The sequence below is a fragment of the Leguminivora glycinivorella genome, chromosome 11 (genome assembly GCF_023078275.1).
Source record: "Leguminivora glycinivorella isolate SPB_JAAS2020 chromosome 11, LegGlyc_1.1, whole genome shotgun sequence".
In the NCBI taxonomy this organism is placed as follows: Eukaryota; Metazoa; Arthropoda; class Insecta; order Lepidoptera; family Tortricidae; genus Leguminivora; species Leguminivora glycinivorella.
This window is the reverse complement of record NC_062981.1, coordinates 7,924,960-7,951,491: the sequence shown is the minus strand read 5'-3', so window position 1 is coordinate 7,951,491 and position 26,532 is coordinate 7,924,960. Positions and strand designations below refer to the sequence as shown.

At 36.2% G+C, this 26,532-nt stretch overlaps 1 protein-coding gene across 1 annotated transcript in view; it reads left to right on the top strand.

Annotated features, from left to right (window-relative positions):
* The first annotated feature begins 1,307 nt into the window (after positions 1-1,307).
* Positions 1,308-26,532, top strand: part of LOC125230803 (MOXD1 homolog 1-like) — a 132,136-nt gene continuing 106,911 nt past the window's right edge. Inside the window, exon 1 of the mRNA XM_048136026.1 lies at positions 1,308-1,481. The gene's annotated coding sequence lies outside the window, so the exon portion shown is untranslated. The remainder of the gene's footprint in view (positions 1,482-26,532) is intronic.

Genomic DNA, 26,532 nt, shown 5'->3' with positions numbered 1-26,532 from the left:
GTATGTTATTTTTAATGTGTTTTTGTACAATAAAGAGCTACTACTAATACTACTACTCCTACTACTAGGTGCATAATAATAGCATATAATATAGTTTGTAATTATTTATTGTAATAAATCAAACTGTAAGTACATTTTTTTTTAATTTGAATGTTACCATGTTTAAAAAAAATTCATAAGATTTTTTTGTATTATAAAGTATGTTTTACTTTTGTACCTAAAAAAATACACATAACGTTCAGTAGAAAAAAAATTACGTTGATGGAATTTGGAGCTAAGCTCATAGCAAAGGTAGGATAATTATAATGCTCTCTCCAATACATATTTATTTTATAACTAAAAAGTCATTCATGAATAACACAAATACATTTCGTCATTCTTTGGCATATTGGTTATTTAAATTTCACCTCAAGGATAAAAATTCTAAAAATATACCAAATTAAGGACCGAAGATTCTAATTCCAATTCATTGATGTTTTTTTTACAAACACCCTTCTCGACCCGACAGATGCGTAAGCGCATAGCATACTCACACATCCATAATTCACCCTTCAACCTACACACTACTACTACATTTTTTTTCTCCTTCGCAGAATGTTGCCACTTGCCATACTGGATTTTTCGTGACTATTCTTAAATTTATAGGAGATATAAATAGTAATTACCGAATTATTAAAAAAATTATACGTTTTATTTTTAATAATCTAAAAATATTTAATTACGTAAGTTAAAGTCTGTTTAATTCTGAATCAAAGGTTTAATACATGACCAATTTTTTTTAAGTTAAAATAAAATGTATAGTGTCTAAATTTATTCAGTTCTTTTAGTTTTTAATACCTTAATACAACGTAGTAACAACAATTAATTGATTTACCATTCTTTTACTTCTAATGCTCGTACTTACAGATTATTACTGCATAATATGTCAAATAAGTTATTTTGATGAAAAAGGTAACTTACGTATTACATAAAATAAAATAACATTTTGTTTATTTCCGAAAAATATTTACATTGGTAAATTTTACACTGACATTCACACTCGGCAAATGCCTATCACGTGGATTTACAAACTTAAACATCAATAGAAATAATTATTAAACGATTATTAATCGACATTGAACAACCTATTTTATAATAAGGAGTCGTAATTCTACTGAAACCCTGATAAAAACTTAAGTTCGTAAATGTGCTTTTCAAATTTGCACTATTAAATTTTGGGGACTTTCATTTACCCAACCGGGTAACACCAAGCGCGGCCGTTCGTTCCGTTTCGTTCATTTCGAGTTCAGTTAGTCCAACGTCGGCAGGCCGATCGGGCGTTACTGCGCATGCGCGTACTTCGAACTGTCATGACATCGAACGTAAACAAACCAAGTGAATTTTTGTGATAAACTACTTTAGTTTTCTCCAGTTTATTGTATGAAAACTTTGGATATTGTGAAAGAGCTGGTGCTCAGTGGAAGTATCTAAACGAATTGCAAGTGAGTGAAGTTTGTTTTTGCTTTTTGCATGCTTTGACCCAAGCCGGCCGGCGAAAAATTTTAGTTATTTTAGCAGCCCAACTATAAGGAATCTGAGTGCTAATTTTATTTTAGGCAAGGAATGTTTATTGTGTGCCTGGGAGCGATTTAGCGACGGTATTCGAACTGTTTCATTGTAATAAATAATTTGGAAAGCGAACTTAATTAATTTAATTATAACGGTCAACATTTGATCATTTAAGTGGTTTGTGTACTCAAATTTACAAATGAACTTCTAAGAATTAATTTATTACTCGAATAATACATTTTGTATTATAGGTACTTTATTTAAGGGCTTTCACCTTTACGTACATACATAGTCGAATCCAGTTTAATCGTGGAATGAGAGTTGCAATAAATTGATAACTGACTATTTACAAAATTAAGTAATTAGGTAGGTATGTTAGCTACATAGTAAAACTAATATAACGTCTACGTTTAGCTTTCTGAGTCACCGGGGAAGGCACAATATGTCGAAACATTGCGTGCAAAATTGTTAATACACGTTGCTCGTAGTATTGCACAGAAACTAGGTATTTCTGAGCATTTAGGTAAAGTAGGAAACTAGTTACCGTCTATACGTACTCTAATACTATTATTACATTGCATACAAATACTACAAGTACAGTAACTGTAAGCGTGTTTGACATTACATATTTCAACCGGCGTGAGCGCAGCGTTTCTTTAGACGGTGGCCATCAATTTATGGATACTGGAGTATCCAAACTATCCAAAGATACTCATTTTATATACTCATATATAACCATGTGAAATCTGAAGATGCAATGGAATTTTGTTTCGACTTTCGAAATGACCCCAATGCACCTTACAACCAAGAGGAGCAAGTGCTAAAACTAATCAAATGTTTTGACACTATCCTAGTACTTAATGTAAAGAGTTTGTATTTTGTATTAAACCTTTGTCATTGACTCAGACTACTCAGAGACATATGACACCATACACTATGTTCTGTTGAAAAATCGATTTCAAAAGTATAATCTTTCAAAGCACTGGCTCCTTATTATATTATATTATGTAGGTATAATACCGAAAAGAAGTAGAGTTTGCGTTAAAATAGCACATTTTTCATCCGCCTTGTGTTTGTATTTAAAGGGTTTTCCATACAAACGCAAAGCAGGTGGGGCCTCAAACTCGTCGCACCAGATAAGCTAAAGAGGCACTTCCGTTTTAATAGTGTTGCCATGCTTTTGGTTATTTTAGGATAAACTCGAATATATGCGGGCTTACAAAAAAAAATTCTAAGGTATGTAATTCGTAATTAATGCATAAATCATCCAACCAAAATCAATTAAAAATACTCTTCAGTAACTAAAATGTCGATGTCGTAGCCACTGTAGCCAGACGGCCAAAATGTATAAAACAGTCAGTTTTTCTTGCGATTTCAGAGTTGGTCCCATAGTAAAAATAGCTCAGTATGAACTATTTAGAATTGGCCCTGTAAATTATTACATAACAGGTGACTATGTAAACACTTTGTTTTAATAACGTTTTACCTATCTATATACCTAATTGTTTAGTGAGTCAAATCCGTACCTAACATACCTAAGCGTTTAGTATGATTTAAAATTGTGTGATACAAACAATAAGTTTGACTTAGGTAACAAAAAAATAAAGAAACTGACGAAGAGTAAGTAATAAAAACCACAGATGTCATATATACCACTAGCTTTTACCCGCGGCTTCGCCCGCGTAATAAAAGTATTCTTATTGAAACGTTTACAAAAAATAAGATTTTCATTTGGATCCGTAGGTTTCTTTGTAGGTACATCTGTCCGCGATTATTTCGATTAAGGTAAAGCGGGGCAATTCTCGACTGGGGGGCCATTGTAACTGATCTATTTGCTGTACGGTCAGCCAAGAACCTAACACTGCTTTTTGGCTGACTGTACCTTACACATATTACTATTGTTTTAAAAGAAATTCTTGCAATGATTGTAGAATTGTTACACAGCGACCACAGCGTAGGTAGTAGGTACGAATATGTATGTATTTTACCTATATAAATATTTATACTGGGGAAACTTCATACAACCCACATAGCCAGTATCTCGACGCTATGGTCGGTAGGGTAAAAAGTACTTCCTTGCATTATCGCTTACAATTTTTTCCATTTTGCTTATACTTATTGCAAACGTAAACATATAAAAGGCAAGCAAACAACGATCTTCTTACAGCACATTGAATATAATAGTTATCACGGATGCAGGATACTCGCCGATGCCTACGTACTAATCCCTTACCACTGAGCCACCTGCATTTTACACTGCCTAGATATCGATTGCCGACCGATTATTCCGACCCCAATCCCTATTCTTATCCCCGTCCCTATCTCTATCCCCGTCCCCGTCCCCTATTCCTATTTCTATCCCTATTTCTATCCCTATCCCTATCCCTATCCCTATCCCTATCCCTATCCCTATCCCTATCCCTATCCCTATCCCTATCCCTATCCCCGTCTCCGTCCCCTATTCCTATCCCTATTTCTATCCCTATACCTATCTATACCTACCCCTATCCCTATCCCTATCCCTATCCCTATCCCTATCCCTATCCCTATCCCTATCCCTATCCCTATCCCTATCCCTATCCCTATCCCTAACCCTAACCGTAACCCTATCCCGTTCCTGTCCCTGTCCCTGTCCCTGTCCCTGTCCCTATCCCTGTCCCTGTCCTTGCCCCTGTCAAATTATCATGCTAGGAGGTGAACTTTGAAAAATCCTTTCTTAGTGCTCCTCTTATGGCTATTTTGGATATTTTATAGTCCATGGGCCAGCTGGTCTAATTTTGCCAAACGGTATAATTTGGGGGTACTAAGTTTCCTTTTTACAGCAGTTAGGTAGGCCTATAAGGATGTTAAAAAACCATGATTGCCATCTCAAAATGGTAGCTAAACAAAATGGCTGCTAATCCAAGATGGCGGATATTGAGTTTTAAAAAATCGACCATAACTCCAGAAGTATTGGTCCGATTTCATTTTTATTTTTTTTAAACGAAAGCTCTTTTTCTGTACTTAAATACTTGTCATATTCATTGTTTCGCTAAATTCAACCATTAGTTAGTAATTAACGAAAAATATAAAAAAAATATCTTTTTTTCTAAAACTTTCTGTCAAAAATCATGTTTCTACAAAATACCTTGCATATTCTAATAAATATTTAAATGCAGAAAAATAGTGCCATTAATCACCTTTAATTTGATGTATAAAAGATACATATTTAATTTACAAAAACACATAGAGGCTAAATTTAAAGCTGCCTTCGTTGAAATTCACCGTTGTGCATACAGTACTAAAAGCTTCAGTTTGGAGTGCATACAGTACTAAAAGATGTGTGCAGTTGGGGTGCATACAGTACTAAAAGATGTAGAGTACAAATATGCTGTTTTTAGTTTATTTTAGCAATTGTACAATTAGAATAATAGTTTATGTTAATAGAACATGATAGTATCCATGAGTTTGTAGATATTCGATAGTACTAGGATAAAATTTGTTTAGATACCATATGTGCAACACACCTCAATGATGAAAATTAAGTATTTAAGTGTACTAGGTATATGACTAACATGTGTCGAGACTGTAGAACCATTAACCTTTTGACCGCCACGGACGGCCACGGTGGTCACCGGAAATTCTTGCCAAGGACGCCAACGATACGGACGCCAAATGAAATAAAATTGGGACTCCGTAATGCCTAATTACGCTCATATATTCGCGAATTCGCAATGCAATTCTGTTGCGATTGTGCCTGGGAGACGGAATACTTCGTCATCATCTTGCGTATAAGGGTTAGATCGTATTCCGGATTGAAAATCGTTCCGCATTCAAGGACTCTCAGATTTGAAAAAAAAAAAACCTACGCACGAGCGGGTTAGTGAAGAGCACCCCCAGAATTCGGGCAAACTTTAGAAATGTTCTTTAGTACAGAATTAATAGATATTTCTTACCTATATTTTACCGATTACTAAACAACGAAGCCGTTAAATACCGGATGGACAAACTTTGAGACATATATCACCGCTTAAAGTAGAGCCAAATATTATTAACATGTATTGTTCGTCATTACCGAACGAAAAACGTTAGAAGACGTTAATAACAGACGTTTTAATTACCTACTCACGTGAGTTGAATTTTCATAAAAGGTGTACCAAAATGTGAATGTTTCTATGCAACCTGCTATTGAATCAGAAGAAAAGTTAGCACCCGTATCGACGAATCTTAATTAGTAGAGTGTAACTCCGGGGTTATGCAATCTGGCCAACTTTTTAAACAGGTAGGCATTTATAAAAGCCTCAATAGGGATGATAGATGTATAAATGTATGCCTCAATTATCTTCGATATGCGGATAACATCGTCATCTTCAAAGAAGCACATGTTCCCCGTCAGATGCTGGAGGAACTGTATGCCGTCGGTGAGTGTTGGGTTAAAGTAGTTAAACATATAGAGGTATGTACAAATTGAAAGTTACGGCAAGGACAGACTTATCCAAAGCTCCATATTTCAGCCTTTATAACAAGTAACAGAAGACACGTTATCCGGAACAACAAATAAAGGTTGGGTTAAGGAATGCCATAAACGAATAACGGAGGTAAGTCATAATAACAAAATCATCCTTCAATGGACCAAAGGACACAGTGGATGTCGAGGTGATGATGCGGCCTACGAGCTGGCCAGGCAGCTGGGGTCGACTGCCGATTCTCCCGATGTCCTTCAGCAAGGTATGCTCAATATGAAACTACACACAGCACACTGGCAAAACCAGATCAAATGCTGCAGTCAAACAAGCCAAGCCTAGCATCAATGGAAAACTCACAAAGACGCTCCTTCAACTAGGGAAAGTCCGCCTGAGAATGGTAACCAATGTCAGAACAGATCGTAGACTACTTAACAAACATATTTTCATAACAGATGCTATGAACATTCCCCTGTGACGAGGGTGCCTCTCACCTGGTGATGGAGTGAGCAGAGTGGCTCCATACAGGAAGAAACATCTCGGATCCCCGAGAGACCTCTCCAAAGTTCTCCTACTCAACATTAAAGGTCATAACACAATACAGAGACTTGGGTCGGCCTCGCTGCCGGCGGAGATCACACGGAGGACTTGGATGCCTTTTGTACGCTAAAGGACGTATTAAGGGCAAGGATACCAGTCACTGGAGACCAACATGTTTGATCAGTGTGTAACTGGGTACTTCCCACCGTGACATAAGCTTGCGAGACGTGGACACTAACAATGTACTAAATGAAGAGGCTAAAAGTTGCATAGAGGTATAGAGCACAACACGTTCGGTATGTCTTTCTACGATGGAAGCGAAACGAGATGATGCTGATGCGGCGACGGGTCAGAATTATAGAGATCGTATTGCTACTCTAAAATGGGCTTGGGCCGGGCCAGGGCACGTAAGTCGTGATTGAAGGTGGAATGCCTGCTATAAAAGTTCGAAAAATTAGGAGAAAATTAATCTGTTACCTGTGATTGTCTTGAAGGCTTGATATTGGTGATATTGGCTCTACAATCTACATTAACGGTAATAAGTAATATATTTCTGTGCGTAAATTAAGGTTTATTCGGTAGGTACCTATATCACGTTGTTTAGTAGTCGGATACTCCATAGATTTGCCTTATTAATACATTATAGTGAATTTCTCAAGACTATTTTTCTTTTGGGGTGTGTTCTTCACCTTTTGTATGCAAGGATTATTTTAACTAAATATAAGTTTTCTCGAACACGGATCAGGGTTAGGCTTAACCTTTTAAACGCCAAATAGTGAAAAAGAATACGTCATGCCCCGGATACCAGACAGACGTGGATCGCGATTATTTGAGCAAAATTAGGTGTTAAGAAGGCCCGCATGGGTCCCCAATGTAATTGGCAAAACTGATGGCCATGGTTGGCGTCCTTAGGAAGCATTTCCAGCGACGGCCATATCCGCCCATGGTGGTCAAAAGGTTAATGTGATGAGATAGGACCTCAACTATGTCTAGTTTATTTATTTTTTATTATCTCGGTTGGTTGGCGCTGTATCACTAAAGAAATTTTATACAAATAATCAAATATCTAAAACTGTAACTTTACCTATGACATATTTTATTATATTCTTAAAGCTAATGGATTTTGGATACTAACATGTTCAGTTCTTTTCTTAATTGTAAGTACAATTGCAGAAATATACTAAAAACAGCATATTAGTAATCTACAACTTCGACCTGAAGCTTTTAGTACTGTATGCACAACGGTGAATTTCAACGAAGACAGAATTAAAATTAAGCCTCTAATGTGTTTTTGTAAATTAAGTCTGTATCTTTTATACATCAAATTAAAGGTAATTAATAGCACTATTTTTCTGCATTTAAATATTTATTAGAATATGCAAGGTATTTTGTAGAAACATGATTTTTGACAAAAAGTCTTAGAAAAAAAGATATTTTTTTTATATTTTTCGTTAATTACTAACTAATGGTTGAATTTATCGAAACAATGAATATAACAAATATTTGAGTACACAAAAAGAGCTTTCGTTTAAAAAAAATAAAAATGAAATCGGACCAATACTTCTGGAGTTGTGGTCGATTTTTAAAAACTCAATATCCGCCATCTTGGATTGGCGGCCATTTTGTTTAGCTACCATTTTGAGATGGCAATCATGGTTTTTTAACATCCTTATAGGCCTACCTAACTGCTGTAAAAAGGAAACTTAGTACCCCCAAATTATACCGACTTCTTCACTGGCCCATGGACTATTAACCCTATTGCACTACAACAGAGGAGAAAATTTCTTTTCCACCTCATTAAATTTTAAAATCGTTGTATTTATCGTGATCAGCGACTCGATAAACCATAATAAAAACGATACCCATATTGTGTTTTTGACTTTACCCCCTTTGCACCCCTTTAGGGGTCAAATTTTCAAAAAACCTGAAACATGTATTTAGTCATATTTCTTTAGGAATCCTCCTGTGAAGTTTCGTATAAAATAGTCAAACTAATCTTGTTTCCCCATACAAACTTTGAACCCCCATTTGAGCCCCTTAGGAGGCGAATTTTGAAAAATCCTTTCTTAGTGCTCCTCTACACTATATAAGGAACCTATGTGCCAAATTTGACATCTCTTAGGGCCAGCGGTTTCGGCTGTGCGTTGATATGTCAGTCAGTCAGTTAATATCTTCTTTTATATATATTTTTGATATTTAAACCCCATTGCACCACAACAGGGGAGAAGGTATTTCACTTCCGCCTCGTTAGATTTTAAAAACGTTGTATTTATCGTGATCAGCGACCCGATAAACCATAAAAACGATACCCATATTGATTTTTTGACTTTATCACCCCCTTTTCACCCTTTTAGGGGTTAAATTTTCAAAAAACCTAAAACACGTATTCAGTCATATGTCTTAAGGAATCTTCCTGTGAAGTTTCGAATAAAATAGTCAAACTAATCTTGTTTCCCCATACAAACTTTGAACCCCCATTTGACCCCCTTAGGAGGTGAATTTTGGAAAATCCTTTCTTAGTGCTCCTCTACACTACATAACCCAACTAACAAAAATTAGTCTTATAGTGGCTTATAATGCCAAAAATAGTGCTCTTATAATAACCTTGTAAACCCTTTACAAGAGGGCATTTGGGCACACCTTATAAGGCCAAAAACCTTATATCCCCCTTGTAGTTGCTATATTATTAGCTTTCTTATCTTGTACGTGCTTTATTATGGCATGCAATAAGAAAGTTAACCTTATAATGGCAAGAAAAGTGCTTTTAAAAGACTAATGTACTAATAAGAATCATATTTAAAGCTTTAATAAAGGCAATTATACTTGTAAGAATCATATTCAAAGCTTTAATAAGGGCAATAGCTCTTGTACACGTTTTGTGATCATCAGATATAAAACTCATAACGGCGAAACAGGATGCTGTTTTAAAAGTTTATTGTGCTTTTCGTAGTGATTTATGTGTACATCATCATCAAGTCATCCATTTTGCAAGTTAGTAAACGGTAAGTTAACTTTTACATATTACAATTATTTGCTTATTTATTATGAAAACTGTGTGGGAAACCAATTTCATGGTGAAATGTGATATAAAATGTGTTGTATTATTAATGCGCCCTTGTATTTCAACGGTTTTGTACTAAAAATGCGGTTAATTAATTTTGACATGTCTTGAGCAAGGCTGTTATAAGAGTAAAAGCAGTAAGCACATCATTTACAAATACTCTATAAGAGTAAAAACTTTATAATAGCCACCGGTGTTACTTATGATTCGCCATTTTATATATCTTTAGGGTTCCTTCTCACAATTAGTGAAATCCCGAACCTTACCATCTAGTTAAATATTTGTAACGGATACCAGTTAAAAATTCATAACGTTATCGTTAGAGAGCAGATTTCAGGTAGCGATTTAAATATTAATATGACTCGCATACAATATTTATTATTTTTTCTACACACGAAAAAGTCTATGGGAACATAAAAGTAAAACCCTTTTTGGATGCTTTTGTGAATATTGGGCAAAAATTATAATGATAATAAATAAAAATAAAAAAAATATTTATTTATACTTATTTCTTTAATATTTCTTCTGCGCATTGCACAGTAAAAACTTCTATTACTGCTCAAAGAATATAAAAATAAGAATAATTCGCTTCTATATATTTAAATTGAAAGTCCATTATTTAAAATAAAATACTTTTTTTAAAATGTAGTTTGTTGAAAAAATAACATTAATTTAATCTAATTATTCAGTGAAGTTTGTGGTGTGCGATGTAGGTAATAATAATTGACTATAAGAAGGCCTATGATTCGGTGCCTCATTCATGGCTGAGAAGGGTATTGGAGCTGTATAAACTTGATGCAGCTTTAATATCCTTCCTGGCTGCATGTATGAGGCAGTGGACCACAGTCCTTCGTCAACCAGGAGGCAGGGATGACACCCCTGGCCCGCAGGACTTCATAAGGATTGAGCGAGGAATATTCCAGGGTGACAGTTTGAGTCCATTATGGTTCTGCCTAGCTCTGAATCCCCTCAGCACGCTGCTGAAGGATTCTGGGCTAGGTTGCCGGCTTCGGAGAGAGGGTGAAGTCATCTCTCACCTTCTGTACATGGACGATCTCAAACTATTTGCACCGAACACCCAAGACCTGATGGTGCTATTGAAAACCACAGAAGTTTTCAGTACCGCCATCAGAATGGAGTTTGGTGTCGATAAGTGTGCGGTCATGCATGTACAGCGGGGGAGGTTGTAAATTCAGAAAATTTACAACTTTCTGAGACGATGTCGTTCAGATCTATCTCTGAATCAGAAACCTATAAGTACCTTGGTATGTCACAGTCGTTGGGTATTGAGGATGTTGGCATTAGACGGTCGGTGAAGGAGCGCTTTTTCAGTCGGCTCACAAAAGTCCTTAACAGTCTTTTGTCAGGAGGCAACAAAGTGCGCGCCTTTAACGCCTGGGTAATGCCTCTACTCACATACTCCTTTGGCATACTAAGGTGGACCCAGACTGAACTGGACGCCCTGGATCGGAGGGTCCGCTCACTGCTTACCACACACCGTATGTTACACCCGCGCTCGTCTGTTATGAGATTGTACATCCCACGGAAGTGCGGAGGTCGAGGCTTCCTAAACGCCAAAGATCTTCACAACCGTGAGGTGTACAATCTCAGGAATTACTTCCTTAACAACGATTGTGGGATGCATCGTGATGTGGTGGCAGTGGACGGAAACCTCACGCCGCTCTCCTTGGCGAAACAGAACTGGCGCAAACCTGTGGTACTAAGTACTGCGGACCGCAAGGCGGTATGGGAGAGCAAGCAGCTACACGGGCGGTTCTACAAGGCCCTCACGGGACCCGATGTAGATCTGCTCGCATCGGTGAACTGGTTACGATTCGGGGACCTCTTCGGAGAAACCGAGGGTTTTGCCTGTGCAATTGCGGACGAAGTTATGATGACGAACAACTACCGGAAATATATCCTGAAGGACGGTACGGTCGACATTTGTCGGGCATGCCGCCGTCCCGGAGAGTCACTCAGGCATATCATTTCCGGTTGTTCTCATCTAGCTAACGGCGAGTACTTGCACAGACATAATCTCGTAGCCAGGATCATTCACCAGCAACTTGCTCTTCAATACGGCCTTGTGGACCGCGAAGTACCGTACTACAAGTACTTACCTGCGCCAGTTCTCGAAAATGGTCGTGCCACGCTCTATTGGGATCGATCTATTATCACTGACAGGACTATTATAGCCAATAAGCCTGACATTGTGATAATAGATCGACTGCAACGCCGGGCAGTGCTCGTTGACATCACCATCCCCCATGATGAGAATCTCGTGAAAGCCGAGAAGGACAAGTCCAGTAAGTACCTAGACTTGGCTCACGAGATAACCGCCATGTGGGATGTTGAATCAACGATCATTGTTCCGATAGTCGTTTCAGCGAACGGTCTCATAGCGAAGAGTCTCGACCAACATCTTAAGAGACTCTCGCTAGGTGGCTGGATCAAGGGCCAGATGCAGAAGGCGGTGATCCTGGACACAGCGCGGATAGTTCGACGGTTCCTCTCTCTGCAGCCCTAACCACCGGCAGCTTGGGCCCTGCCCCGCTGCTGGCGGCACCCTAGGTTAGGTTTTTTATAATATGTTTATATGTTTTTATATTGTTTTGTAAGTGTTTTTTTTTATTTTACTTTTATACTCATATTGTAAAAAACCTAGCATAAGAAAAAAGATAAATAAAGGAAATAATAGATTATAAACCATATGACATGTATTTAAAAAATTGCACTAGTCATATCCATATTAATATTAAAATCGCTACCTGAAATCCGCTGTCTAGTTATCATGTACTTGGCGCAAACCTTTGAAATTGCATTTTTGTTCGAAAGACCGTTCTTTTTAAACCGGTATTTTGGGGAACGCTTTGATAAAGGTTTGGTTCGATTAACCGGCATAGAACAAAATAAAACCGTGTAGTCCGCAGCATGTCAGGTAATACTGATATTTTCAATATTTCATTAGGAAGTTATACCTAGAATTTTCAATTTAAAACAAACTTGTGCTTCGGAATATTTAATCTTCTGGTGCCTTATTTTATTACTTCCTATTGATTTATTGTAAATGCTGAGTCAAATACTCTATTTGATATTTATTATTATGGTTATTGTTACAGAATCTGTGGATGAGATACATAGTCAGCCGTTTTTAGTGACGTGAAGATGACAACTCTTCTCCTCCTCTTAGTAAGTAAGTGCTATTGAAAACCACAGACGATTTCAGTACCGCCATCACAATGGACTTTGTGTCGATAATTATAAACAGCCTAGCCTAAGACATCAAATAAATATTTTTTTTTTATTACAGATGAACTACAAAACGGCACATATTCTGATGGAGAAAATCAGTCACAATCATTACTTAAACCCAAAAATAAGCCCGGAGTGATGGATCAAAAAACAATGATCAAAATGGAAGAGGACGCAGGAAATAGTTTAGGTTGTAAGAAAATCACACCAAGCAAAGATGGCGCTAATAATTCAAAACAAGAAAACGAAAATCAATATATCTTTTGTGAATTTGATGAAGACCTCGATAAAAGAAACTACTTATTATTTTGGAAATTTACTGATAGGTTAATTACAATTTCTACCACCGTGTAGGCGCTCTGAAGAATATATTAATATTTTGAAGTATGTAGACTCATTGAAACAGCAACATCGTGAGCAATAGAACTGAAAATATTAATCTTATAAAGTTACTTGTATCGGTTTGGTTTCGTTGCACATAAATAAATATCTTAAAAACAGTGAGTTTGTCTTTATTTGTCCTCAATTTTAATCTGTCTTAGTCCCAAAAGGACTACATATAAAATCGGTTTCTTCTTAAAATAGCCGAACATTGTATTCACTTATTCAGATCGTCCAACATTCACAATGATAATCCGCAATAAAAGATTTTTTTTTATTTCAGACCAAAGTCCATAAAGTAAGGAATACACTTTTGGAACTTATTCTAATAAAGTTAATCTTAAAAATTAATATTAGTAGGTACTGATGGATAAAAAAACTGAGTGCCTTGGTAATAGTCTCTTATACGCTCAGTTATGTATAATTGGCCACCTCCGAGTGCATGCTAGTCTGGTATAACCGGTGGACACTCTATTTGATAATGTAAACATTGTAAAACATGGAAACAATGGACCAGTTACATTTTCCCTCCAGTCGAGATCTGCCCCGCGGCCCCGCTGTATATACCTTAACATTTTTCACCGCAGAGCTACAGACACCTTAAATAAGAACAAAAACTATAATTATTAAGCTAAATCCAAACTCAATTCATCATTTAACGATATACCTGTATTACTGTCACTGCTGCTTGCCTGCATATTCTTATAATTATTCCATAATGGCATCCTCTACGGAACCACTAATCGATAAGTTGGGATCAGATTGTTCACATTCGCTGGATTTTCAAAATGACGAATCAAGTTTTATAAAAACTTTTAATACGACACTTTCAAGAATAATGCCTTTATAATTATTGTATAAGAGAAAATGTATTGCTTTAATTCTTTTAAACACTTTATAAAATGCTATAATTTGTTTGCTGGATAGACGTTTTATAATATGCTCCTATGAGGCATAAAGCATCATAGTTATCTTATGCATTACTTTTATAAGAATAATTGGCCATAACAAAAGCTTTTATAGTGCTTTGAATATTATACAGCGAAAAGGCATTTTAAATGGCTTCTATAAGAATACATATTTTTAAACCCTTATTGCAGTCATATAAATTGGACTTATTAACGTGTACATGGCCAAGTTATAAGAGTAAATGTACTATTGGCCAAATCCTCTTATAATGAGCTACTATAAGAGTAAATATTTTTAAACCCTTATTGCAGTCATATAAATTGGACTTATTAACGTGTACATGGCCAAGTTATAAGAGTAAATGTACTATTGGCCAAATCCTCTTATAATGAGCTACTATAAGAGTAAATATTTTTAAACCCTTATTGCTGTCATATAAATTTGACTTATTAACGTGTACATGGCCAAATTATAAGAGTAAATGTACTATTAGGCCAAATTCTCTTATAATGAGCCGCTATAAGGAACTCTGGCATAATGAATGCTATTTTAAAACTACTATGAGTGTTTAGCCCTTATAGATTGATTTTATAAGGATGTTTTGTTTGTTGGGAAGGAACCTACGTGCCAAATTTGAAATCTCTAGGACCAGCGGTTTCGGCTGTGCGTTGATATGTCAGTCAGTCAGTCAGTCAGCTTCTTCTTTTATATATTTTAGTCTAGAGCCAATTTGGCCACAAGTCGTCTCCTTCACGATTTTCGTCGACATCTCTTCTAAATACCTAAAACAGGTATGGATATGTTCCTCGTTCTCTCCAGATTACGAATTGACCTGTTTTAGTTTAAGGAGGGGGACGGGTCGAGAAAAAGGGGGGAAAGATGGCGACCGACCATCATAGATATTTATTCACATCTCGAGTCCTATGGCACCAATCTGTTCGTGCGAGGTGTCATTTGAAAGCTTATTAAACTTACTTTAATTGTTTTTAAATAACTATACTCATAAAAGTAACCGTTTAGGAAATATTTGAAAATATGTGTTTTTTTATCGCGCATGAATTGCACAAGTACTAGTAAAAAATGCGTCTAACTCAATAAACAATAACTTTACCGCAATTGATGTTATTATAAAATTTTCGCGTCTATTCATGCTCTTTCTAAAAATATAAGTTTCATTGGTATATGATAATATATAACCATATAATTAAGAATTTTGTTTGGCAGGGGTTATCCTCCAGGTCGCATAAACGGGCGCTGACCGTAGTAAAGTATTCAATATTTTTGAGGTCTTATTTTACGGATCCATATGTGAGAGGTATCGTTTGAAAGATAATTAAACCTACTATAATTGTTTTTACATAACTATAGTATTTAAGGTAGCTGTTTACATAATATTTGAAAATATGTGTTTTTTATCGAGCATGAATCGCACAAGTACTGGTAAAAAATGCTTCTAAGTCAATAAACAATAACGTTACCGCAATTGATGTTATTATAAAATTTACGCGACTATTCATGAGCTTTCTAAAAATATAAGTTTTATTGGTAAGTGATAATATAACCATTAAATTACGAATTTTGTTTCGTAGTGGTCATGGTCACTCCGCCGGTCGCATAAAAATGAGCGCTGACCGTAGTAAAGTATTCAATATTTTTAAGTTCTTATTTTACGGATCCATATGTAAGAGGTATCATTTGAAAGAAAATAAAACCTACTATAATTATTTTTGAATAACTATAGTTATAAAGGTAGCTGTTCACAAAATATTTGAAAACATGGGTTTTTTTACGAGCACGAGTTGCACATATACAGATAAAAAATGCTTCTAACTTAATAAACCATAACTTTACCGCAATTAATGTCATTATAAAATTTACGCGAAATTTCATGCGCTTTCTAAAAATATAAGTTTTATTGGTGTATGATTATATATGACCAAGTAATTACGAATTTGGTTTAGCAGGTGTCACTGCGCCCTGTCACGATATTGGGTGCTGACTGACGTCGCCAAATTTTCTACGTTACTCAGATCCTATTTTACTGATAAATTTGTGAGAGGTATCATTTGAAAGCATATTATGCGTACTATCTTTATTTCTAATATTTCAAGTCGAAACTGTAGAAGTTTACAAAATATTTGATTAGTAATATGTGTATTTTACTGTGCATGAATAGCATTGGCATTGATAAGACACGCTTCTAGCTCAATAAATTATAGTTTTCCGCAATTGAAATAATAACAAAATAAACGGAAAATGTATGACTTACACAAAAAATAAGTTTGGTTTGTATTGCATAAACAATTAATTTGAATTTGTTCAGCTCACCTACTGCGCACCATCATATAAATGGATGTCCACCGTCGTTGCCTTTTTATTTCATGATTTTTCAGATTTTATTTCACTAATCGTATATTCATAATAAATATAATCTATCACGTATCGAATTTACTTATATACTTAATTGATCAGTAAAATAAAATCTGTAAAATGATGAAGAAATTAAGGCAACGGCGGTGGACATCCGTTTATATGACGATTGACCGTGCGCAGTGGGTATGGTGGACAAATTAACATTAATTGTTTAAGCAAATCTAACAAAACTCATTTTTTGTAAAGGCCATACATTTTGCGGTTCATTTCGTTATTATATCAATTGCAGAAAAATATAATTTATTGAGCTAGAAGCATGTTTCACTCGTATCAGTGCGAATGCTATTCATATACAGTAAAAATACCCATATTGTCAAATATTTTGTAAACTTCTACAATTACGACTAACATTATTAAAAAGTAACGATAGTACGCATAATATGCTTTCAAATGATACCTCTCACAAATTGATCGCTAAAATAGGATCTGAGAAATACATAAAATTAGGCGACGGTTAGCACCTATTTACGTCACGGGGGTGCAGTGACACCTGCTAAACCAAATTCGTAATTACTTGGTTGTATAATATCATACATCAATAAAACTTATATTTTTAGAAAGCATATGAAATGTCCTGTATCTTATCATAACATTATTTGCGGTAAAGTTATTGTTTATTGGTCATGCACCAAGATACAATCTTAAAAATTATGAAAACGGCAACGAAAATGGTCATCCATATATATGACGGTGCGCAGTGAGTATGATGGATAAATTAACATTAATTCTTTATGCAATACTGACAAAACTTATTATTTGAAAAGGTCATACATTTCGCCGTTTATTTTGTTATTATATCAATTGCGGAAAAAATATAATTCATTGAGCTAGAAGCATGTTTTACTCACATCGGTTCCAATGCATATTTTCAAATATTTTGTTAGCTACTACAGTTACAACTAAAATTATTGAGAACCAATGATAGTACGCATAATATGCTTTCAAAAGATTCCTGTTAAATAAAATAGGATCTGAAAAATATAGAAAATTTGGTGACGGTCAGCATCCATACGTGGCCGGGCGCTGTGGCCCCTACTTTACCATATTTGTAATTACTTGGTTATATAATATCATACACCAATAAAACTTATGTTATTAGAAAGCACACGAAATTCCGCGTAAATCTTATATTAACATCAATTCCGGAAAGTTGTTGTTTATTGATTAAGAAGCATTTTTTACCAGTAGGTACTTGTGCGACTCATGGTCTATAAAACACATATTTTCAAATATTTTCTAAACAGCTACCTTTATGATTATAGTTATTTATAAAAAAATTTAGTAGGTTTAATTAGCTTTGAAACGATACCTCTCGCATATGGATCCGTAAAATAGGACCTCAAAAATATTGAATACTTTACTACGGTCAGCGCCCATATCTGCGACCGGGCAGAGTGACTCCTGCTAAACCAAATTCGTAATTACATGGTTATATATTATCATATACCAATGAAACTTATATTTTTAGAAAGAGCATGAATAGACGCGAAAATTTTATAATAACATCAATTGCGGTAAAGTTATTGTTTATTGAGTTAGACGCATTTTTTCTAGTACTTGTGCAATTAATGCGCGATAAAAAAACACATATTTTCAAATATTTCGTAAACGGTTACTTTTATGAGTATAGTTATTTAAAAACAATTAAAGTAGGTTTAATAAGCTTTCAAACGACACCTTGCACGAACAGATTGGTGGCATAGGACTCGAGATGTGAATAAATATCTATGATGGTCGGCCGCCATCTTTCTCCCCCTTTTTCTCAACCCGTCCCCCCCTCCTTAAACTAAAACAGGTCAATTCGTAATCTGGAGATAACGAGGAACACATCCATACCTGTTTTAGGTATTTAGAAGAGATGTCGACGACTTTTTGTAAAAGAGGTCGTTTGGTCCCTGACTATTTAGATAGATCAAGCAAACGTATCTACTTAGCGTGTCAAATGAACTCAGTGAAATCCACTGAGTTGTCCGTCTTGACTCGCAGCTTGCAGCTTTCGGGCGTCAATTTTTGTAAGTTGAAGTCAACCAAAACATAAACAATGCCTCGTTACGTGATATTCAATTGCAACAACACAAAAATTATGAACAATCAAGAGCCTGAGACATATTTAAAATTACAGGCAAGAATCAACTTCAGTACAAAATTTGACACGCTCGGCCCCTATACAAATATATGAATTTGTTTCTTCTATCTAAATTAAGTTCTGTGATAAAAACAATCCATAAATTACACTTAAAAAGTGTGCCACGAGATAAATAAAATAAGCTGCGTCATATCAGAGAAATTAAACAGAGTAAAACGCTGGCGTTGGCAGTAACTTAATGGATGCCTCTCTTTGTTTCCTCCATGCACTAGCGTTTAAGGGCAGTCTAGACGCTTCGATTTTCCATCAAGCCTAATAAGAACAGATTGCTAATTTTTGCATGATGAACTTGCCAATATGTAAATCGTAGACAGGACAGATAATACTTTTGCGATATTAAGTACCTTCGAAGACATTATTTTCAATTTATTTTGTTACATGCATGAGTTCAGTTGTTTTTTTTTTAGCATGAATAGGTAGACGTTTGACCACGATCACACCTGATAAGTGATGAAGCGGTCTACGGTGGATCACGCTTACCTATGAGATACCTATTTACTCTTGCTTTAATTAATACGATCTTTGATTAATACGGTCTAGGAACTCTAGGACCTACTAGAGTCAGACGTGGCCAGGCCAAGCTAAGTTAGCAGGGATTTTGCCTGAGCAAGTGAGCACTGGCTGTATTTTTAACCGCCGCCCCAAATCTCAAGGAAGGTGGTTCGCATTTCGTCTGTTTATTTAAATGTTTGTTCCACGATATCTCCGCCGTTACTGGACCGATTTTGAATTTTTTTTTCGATCGAATGTATAAGTATGGTGATTTTGTTTTTATAAGAACAGCATGCATATACGTACGGCACAGTGACATTTGTTTCTATACTGTCGTAATCGTAGGTGCTTGCCAGTCGTCGATAAGTTTTGTTAATACACGTACTATATCTAGGTTTAAAGCGCAATTCCAAAACATGAACATACAAGTCAAGTATTTTCCAAGCCCAAATATAGGCTATTATCTTTATTTCTTTGTATAATACGAGATCACACGTCAATCCATCGAATGCAAATACAACTCTTGAGACGCGGATTGCAATTCAGAACTTCTGAAGGTCGTGATCTTGATAAATTGATTTGACCTAATCCGTATACGAATAGTCGAATATATGTATATGTACTACATTCATTAATTATTAGTATTTACCAGGTAATGTTTGCATGCAATTTAAGTTATTTATTTTTTATATTACTGTTATTGTACTTGTATTTAGAGTCCTTTAGGTGAAAAGCCGTGGGCTCGTGGTCTATCGATCGTGTTATTTGTGTTATTCAATTTTAATTGATATGTAGGTAAGGTGCATTAGGGTAACTCCGAATGACAAAAATGCTCTGGTAATTCCGAAAGGGGAATCTTGATATAATGGGAATAATGGTGATTTTTATGTGACTTTCGTAATTAGACGACTTTCGGAATTACCCTAATTCACCTTATTTAAATTCTTAGTACTGAAAAATTGTAACATACCCTCGAAGGTTTCAATTTATACTGCACAATTGTGTATCAGAAATGAGAAAAAGTAAATGCATAAACAGGCTATAAGCACTGCACGAAATATTTGCACTGCACAATTTAGCCACTAACCTTAAAAGTTCGTTGGCTCAAATAATTTAAACTATGCCTAGCCTTAATTTACGGCTTTTGCGACCTTGCTTCTCATTTACCGTCACTAATTTGGGGTGCAGAATTAACAATGAGCCCTGTCCCAATTCTAGAATTAAAATGAGGTCACCCTATTTCTCACCGAGTTGCCTATTTAAGGCTAGGGTTGCCAAAAACCGTTGGATATGAACTCGTTTTGCTAAATAAGAATTTTATTGTGGGAAATTTTGAATCGTATTTCGAGGCTTATTTCTTGCACAGATAGACAGTTGTTGACTGCCGGATGCAAAAGCTAGTAATGTATAGTTTAAATGTCATTATTACACTCTAAGACCAAATTAAATTATTTCATAGGAAATATTTTAATTTGTGTTTTTTAGTATCCAGCATCGGACACTTGGAGGCCTTAGTCATTTTTTCTTTGTATATGACATTTATTTCAGTTTATAATGTCATTATTGCCGGCACCTTACTGTTTAGTGTTTACTTACATTTGAACCGGAGCGAGGCAGTTGTACTTTAACAAATAACAAACGGATGTATGATGCGGGCATGTTAAAGTTAATTAAAGTCAGTTAGTACGTTTTTGCAATCACTAAAATTATTTTCATTATCACTACACCTTATAAAACAAAGGGCGCCGCGTCTGTCTGTATGCATGTGTGTTCGCAATAAACTCAAGAACTACTGAACGGATTTCCATGCGGTTTTCACCTATAAAAAATGATTCTCGAGGTAGGTTTAGCTATGATTTATACTTTTGATGTAATGTAGGCAGTAAGTAGGTATCATTAATACTCGTAATCATAATATCAAGTGCATAGTCTTACCTCGTAATTTGCAAAATATTTTTATTTATTTATTTAATATTACTTATCAGTCAGTAAAATGCGTCACGTCAACAACTAAATCGTGATGAAAAATATAGTTCGAGAACTTCGAGTATTCGCTGAAGTTCCTACCTTATTAGTTATTCATGAATTCATGACTCAGATTGAGAAGACTATGAGTAAGTAGGTTTACGGCTACATCCAAATGAGTCAATAACATTTGAGCATCAGCCAATTGTTGAAATAAAAAGCATTTTAATAAAAACACAACTAGTAGACTCCGATCAAGCTAAATTGGCAACCGATTTTGATACCACAGATGGTGAGATGAGAGGGTTTTTGTAGCAAGGATCAAACTTCTATGAAATTATAATTAAATGATGCGAACATTGGTGTCCATACCAGGAGGGCGATTTTTGAATCTCGCATACGGGATTTTGTCACTAAAATACCGGTTGAAAACGGTGACTTGCCTATTATCTTCAGTGACAATTTTCTGAATTCGAACGCGTGAGACTCAAAAATCGGCTCGCAGGTAACCAGATATATATCATTAGAGCGGCAAAGATGCTCAAAAACATTCATTTTAGGCCAGGTTGAGGTTCCGGAAAAGTTCGTATTTGTCATGCTAGTTCAGACACTGTCAGTACGTTTTGTACTGACACTGACTGAAATAGCATGACACGTTCGTTCGTTTCCGTAAGCATATGAAGGAAAAGCTTTTTGCACTACATCTGTACATACATGCTGGGTCTTTAGCCTTGCTCATCTCTTTTCCAATTCTCCATATAAATATTAGTAAGGCCCTGACAATCCCGTTAAAAAACATCTCTTAGACATAAAAACTGAACAGCAATTTTAAATCAATTAGTAATTATCATTTTAAGTTCATTGTGAACCTGCTAAAGCATCCTTATTATGTTCAAAGACATATATGAGCAATTCCCGTTTAGTTTGTACATTTGGATCACGTCTTCGATTTGGATAAAAATTGGTAGGCTGATAGAGTCCGTGATGCTGAGCAAGATCCACTAGGTTTCCCAAAATGTCCTATGTAGTTTGTATGAAACCTTCCTTTTTTAGGGTTCCGTAGTCAACTAGGAACCCTTATAGTTTCGCCATGTCTGTCTGTCCGTCCGTCCGTCCGTCCGTCCGTCCGTCCGTCCGTCCGTCCGCGGATAATCTCAGTAACCGTTAGCACTAGAAAGCTGAAATTTGGTACCAATATGTATATCAATCACGCCAACAAAGTGCAAAAATAAAAATGGAAAAAAATGTTTTATTAGGGTACCCCCCCTACATGTAAAGTGGGGGCTGATATTTTTTTTCATTCCAACCCCAACGTGTGATATATTGTTGGATAGGTATTTAAAAATTAAGAAGGGTTTTCTAAGATTGTTTTTTGATAATATTAATATTTTCGGAAATAATCGCTCCTAAAGGAAGAAAAAGTGCGTCCCCCCCCTCTAACTTTTGAACCATATGTTTAAAAATTATGAAAAAAATCACAAAAGTAGAACTTTATAAATACTTTCTAGGAAAATTGTTTTGAACTTGATAGGTCCAGTAGTTTTTGAGAAAAATACGGAAAACTACGGAACCCTACACTGAGCGTGGCCCGACACGCTCTTGGCCGGTTTTGTTACCAGATTTCGATACATTTTCGGTAACAAAAAAGGAAAGTTTCATACAATCAACCTAGGACATTTTGGGAAACCTAGTGGATCTTGCTCAGCATCATGGACTCTATCAGCCTACCAATTTTTATCCAAATCGAAGACGTGATCCAAATGTACAAACTAAACGGGAATTGCTGATTTATATAACTCCATCTAGACACATAAAGTCTAAGAAAAAAGCGTACCTCAGTACCATACAGAAAAAGGTACGGTGGCCTAGATGGTACACCTTTGGAGGACGCTCAGCTAGATGGCGCTAATATTAATATTTGACATTTTAACACATATCAAGCTAAGAATATGGGCCAAATTGTCAAAGCTGAGGTTCAAAAGTTTTAAGCCTTTGTCAAGAGATGGCAGTCTATGCACTGTGATTACACATTTTACTTTGACAGTAACTCTCTATAATACTCGATCCTCTTTGTTATGTTTAAGTTATAATGTAGTTTCTTGATAAAGTCACAATTATTTCATAATTATTCTACAGTAGCACCGTTCTAAGTGCAATGTGAACGTGAACTGCGAACAATGAGGGTCCCGGGTCGAGGTCGGCGTTAATAGATCTTCCGGTACACTACACATGTTGTACAGAAATAGATTGACAAAGTCTCGGCGTGTTACGGGTTTAAATAGACTCAGACTATCAGTTAGCCGGACGGCAAGTGCCGATGCCGGTCGAATTGGCGATGTCACTGTTAAAGTGCAACTTCTATGCGACTTCCAACTGGCAACGTTAAATGTTTAACGCTCACTGACAACGTTAAACGTTTAACGCTCAGTGTTGCCAGCTCGAATTTTGAAATACCCCTTCCTATTTGCATTTCCACATTACGAAGTTTCACTTCTTACGCGCGGAGGGACTCCACGCACTATTTTTTTAACCCCCGACGCAAAAACGACTGTCTGTCTGTGTGTGTGTGTGTGTCTGTCTGTGGCATCGCAGCTCTCGAACGGATGAACCGATTTTGATTTAGTTTTTTGGGTCTGAAAGCTGAGTTCGTCGGGAGTGTTCTTAGCCATGTTTCATGAAAATCGGTCCACTATGTCGCGGTCGCGGGTTTTCATTTTCATTTTTTAGGGTTCCGTAGTCAACTAGGAACCCTTATAGTTTCGCCATGTCTGTCTGTCCGTCCGTCCGTCCGTCCGTCCGTCCGTCCGTCCGTCCGTCCGTCCGCGGATAATCTCAGTAACCGTAAGCACTAGAAAGCTGAAATTTGGTACCAATATGTATATCAATCACGCCAACAAAGTGCAAAAATAAAAAATTGGAAAAAATGTTTTATTAGGGTACCCCCCCTACATGCAAAGTGGGGGCTGATATTTTTTTTCATTCCAACCCCAACGTGTGATATATTGTTGGATAGGTATTTAAAAATGAATAAGGGTTTACTAAAATCATTTTTTGATAATATTAATAGTTTCGGAAATAATCGCTCTTAAAGGAAAAAAAAGTGCGTCCCCCCCCGTCTAACTTTTGAACCATATGTTTAAAAAATATGAAAAAATTCACCAAAGTAGAACTTTGTAAAGACTTTCTAGGAAAATTGTTTTGAACTTGATAGGTTCAGTAGTTTTTGAGAAAAATACGAAAAACTACGGAACCCTACACTGAGGGTGGCCCGACACGCTCTTGGCCGGTTTTTTTTTTATTTGATAAGCCTTTATCATCTGACGAACTTGTCACTGAGTGTTTATTAGCATCACACCTATCATAAAATATAGGTTAGGTTTAAACTTCAGTCATTTAGCGTGGGAAATTCTTTCGTAATGTCAATTCATAATGCCACGTAATTTCATAGTTTCTATTCTCCCCATCCATTTTCACGATTGTAATAAATATACTAATCGATCCAGTGTACAGGCGCTACTAGTTCATTTACAAATATAAACAGCCCAACGACCATACTTACGCATTTAAGACTAACAGCTGCTAAAAGTTCAAATGAAAGTTAAAATAGCCGTTAACAAGAAGAAACTAAGTTAACAATGAGACCCTCTCACTGGTCAGCTGCGCGCGCGCAAAGGGTTGGCTTCCGATTACATTTCTACCCTATTTCCTTTATTTTCAACCTTACAACAATAGCGGGAAGTTGAAGTTTCAATGACAGTGAACCATGGATATCTGTAAATGTTGTCAAAAAGTCCTTTTAAGTAATAGGGCCGGTTGCATCAACCATAGTTATAGACACATTCAACGCCAAAACATTCAACGTCACGCAGCAGAAATTTTTGGAAATTCCCATAAAAAAAATTTCGCGAACGCTAAATTCGGTGACAGTCGGTTTGGTGCAAGGTGCAAGTGCAACCGACCCTCAATCTACCAATTTCAAGCTGATTTGAAACACAACTAACTAAACTTGTAGTCCTTAACTTGTTGTCCAATTAAGACTTTACCCGGACCTGTTATTGTTTGGGTGTCCCTATCTGTTCTCATTTGTTCTCACCTGGCAAATATGGAATGCTGTATCATATGTAACTTGTTCCTCCTTGTCAGGGAGCAGGAATAAATGGGAATACATGCAGCATTTTATGAACTTATTTGCTATCAGGTAGTTTGGTCTCTTAAATACTAAATAAATGAATGATGAAAACATCTTTGGACGAATCACATCCGACGCAGATTTTTTATTTACATCCGCATTGTCAATTTGTCATGCACAGTGTCATTAAACAAGAACGTACTAAAAACTCTATCTTATCACATTGCCCTAAGATTTCGTTTAGCAAGCATGTCCATAATCCTTTTAAACAATTCGAACTGTCCTTTTACGCACGCATCCGCAAACACTTGAGATTATAAGTATTATAACAAGTCAAACAATACAACAATAAAACAAAAGATAGTGAGCCTCTCGACGCTCCGTTGTCTTTATTGACCAGTCCTTACTATTGTCTAAGGGTCTTTTATGGTAGACCTTTTCGATTTTTGTAGGTTTTTTATGCTGGCATCTATTCATGGTTTGTAATCATGAGGTTTGAGCGTATCGATATTGCCATTCAAGTGTTTCGAGGACCGGAGTTTTTTCATTCACTGAATCTATTAGTTACGACATTTCATCTCAAAAAGTTAAACGGGCGATATTTACAAAATGTTGACAAAGTCTTGTAGCAAACTTTAAAGGCTTTGCACACATGTTTCACACGAATGCAAATCACGTACATGAACTTTAAAGTGCTAAACCGATTTCCCGGTAACATTTCTGTTTCTGCGAATCCGCAAAGCCAACATGTTTACATTACGCGCAGGTTCAAAACGTAACAGTCAGTAATGTTCCTTAGCACATGTCAAATATGAGATCAAACATAATGTTTCCCAGACAGGAGCATGTTTGGATGTGTGGGAGGTTGGAGGTGCTAATGAAGACCAAAAGCATTAAAGTTTGAGGAGGTTCACTAAAAATTGTGAAGGATAGGTCATTGACGACTCGTGTGACTAGTGGGGTATTTATAGATCTGATTAGTGCATTCATTTCCTATTTAGATTAAAAGGAGTTTATATGTAATTACTACTTACTGCCCATATATAAATATTTGGTTTTGGTGAAGAGGGACAGGAGGGAAGAATTTATCGTTCTATCGCTCTATTGCCCGTGTGGTGACGGGTTAAGAATTTCACCACCCCCTTTCTTCCCGTGGGTGTCGTAGAAGGCGACTGTGGGATATGGGTTAAATTGTGGCGTAGGCGAGAGGCTGGCAACCTGTCACTGCAATGTC